Source organism: Sardina pilchardus, chromosome 22 (assembly GCF_963854185.1).
Source record: "Sardina pilchardus chromosome 22, fSarPil1.1, whole genome shotgun sequence".
In the NCBI taxonomy this organism is placed as follows: domain Eukaryota; kingdom Metazoa; phylum Chordata; class Actinopteri; order Clupeiformes; family Clupeidae; genus Sardina; species Sardina pilchardus.
This window is the reverse complement of record NC_085015.1, coordinates 12747411-12749421: the sequence shown is the minus strand read 5'-3', so window position 1 is coordinate 12749421 and position 2011 is coordinate 12747411. Positions and strand designations below refer to the sequence as shown.

Genomic DNA, 2011 nt, shown 5'->3' with positions numbered 1-2011 from the left:
TGGCGTGAGTGTGCGATCGGGCTGGATGCCAACACCTGAAATACACGAAGAAATGCCGATGCATCTTTTGAATGTCCTGGCTGTGCTGTGCTGGTGAAGAGTCTGCTTTTTTAAGCTCTAAAAGGTAATTATATCAACTGTAGTTATTATGTGTGTTCATGTTATATAAGACGGGAATTCCACTCTTAGTTTTTATACAGTGTGTATTCTATTAGGTGTTGATAAATATTTTTTTCAACCAACAGCTAAACCAAACGGCTTTAAAGTTAGCAGCTAGCTATCAAAAAATGTTGCTCTAGTCTAGCAGTATCTATGCTAATGTGTTTTTTAGACATTTTCTGAAGCTTAGTTCTCTGGTTGTGTTTGAGAGAATCCATGAGTAGCAATTATTTATTTTTTTCACAAGTTAGTGGAACGTAATTAGAGGTGGCGTGGTGACAAGTCAAGAAGTGTGAAAGGTTTTAGGTTTACCTAAGGTTGGTTTGGTTGTGTGGGTGTGAGTGGATGTGTGTGCGCCTCAGTGAAGGTAAACCCCTGATAAAAATATAGATGCAGCCTCGGAATGTTCAATGTACTAACTAACATTGCTGAAGTGGATACATGTGAGTCTCTGCTTGTTGATTGTATCAAACAATGTAGTGCATTGTTGGGCACATAGATGCTAACAAGAGGAATTAAAAGTAAGTCTTTTGACCGCGAAAATTAAGCTGTAGCACAATAAAGAGTGGAAAAATGGTACCTTAAAAATGCTTCTCGCCCAAGCCATGTGTATCACTGATTGAGATTCATTCTTGTTTAGAGGCTGTCCTATTAAGCTAGGATGAAGGCTATCCACCTCTCTATGTTGAGTCTAATTATGAGATCATTCAAGATATCAGTTTTCAAGATTTTAATTCATCTTTCTCCATTACATCAAGGTCACTGCCAAGGTATGCTGATCTGCTGTCCGACTGCAAGTGTTCCTCCAACTGCACCTATCTGAAGTAGAGCTGTACCAGTGACCTAGCCTGATTGCCATCGACTTGAAAGGCTCTGCGAGACTTCAGTCTGACCAAGAGCCTGTGCTAACACGGTTTCTCCCAGCGCTGGTTGACCCGCCTCATTTAAGTGCCTCGATTTGCTACTGGTCGATGTCAGAAAGCGGTTTGCCGAGTTTAAACCAATAACAACACTCTTTCCTCTGCCTTGAACATGCCTCTACCCAGAGCCGTTGGAGCTGCTCAAAGTTGATTGGTTCTCGACCAAAGGGGGCAGTTCCGCAGATTTCGGGAATTCAGAAATCCTTCCCGATTAGCAGTTGACCAGACCAGCGACAGCAACGCCGAAGGTGTTACGTCACTGGGAGGGCGTGCCAGGCTACCAGTGACCACAAGTTAAAGGTGCACTCTTGTGATTTGAACTTTTTCATTACCTAGCCTAAAAGTCAAGAAAAGTGCAAGTTAATAAACAAATAGTGCTCCTATCAGAGGTGGAGAAAATGAATAATGAGGATCAGGTGTTGTTGTTGATCAGATTTTTGCCCACCGACATCAAGAAGTAGTCTGAGATGCACCCATGATGGCTGAATTAAGACGAGGTGGCCAGCATTTTCAATGTGCGTGAGGTAAGTGACGCAAAATCCTTTCTGTTTTACATAATCTACAATTAAAAATTGATGACATGACTTTTGTTGTTCTTTTTTTTTTTTCCATAGCTGTGTGCGGAATTCAAGGGATCACCGGATGGATGCTCCATCTGCAAACCTGATGAAGGCATTTAATACCTATGACTGAGGTATGATAACCTTGTAAATGAGTGTTCAACCAGGCATTAGAGATTTGGAACATGGTCAGATAAATTCTTCGTACTTTCAATGGGGAGATAATGTTTTGATCATTTATTTTTTGCAAATTAAAAGTGCTATCAATAATTGCCATAGCCAGCATGAGGTACCATGGTGTGGTTGTTGCAAGGTGTGTTTGTTTTATTCTCTGATATACAGGATTCTGGCATTGATGTCTGCCACGAATGT

The 2011-nt window shown here is 41.2% G+C and overlaps 1 long non-coding RNA gene across 1 annotated transcript; it reads left to right on the top strand.

Annotated features, from left to right (window-relative positions):
- The first annotated feature begins 879 nt into the window (after positions 1 to 879).
- Positions 880 to 1721, top strand: LOC134070243 (uncharacterized). The gene is made up of 3 exons (XR_009936908.1): positions 880 to 1379; positions 1513 to 1603; positions 1694 to 1721. It is a non-coding gene; the product is annotated as an uncharacterized LOC134070243 (long non-coding RNA).
- The last annotated feature ends 290 nt before the right edge of the window (positions 1722 to 2011 follow it).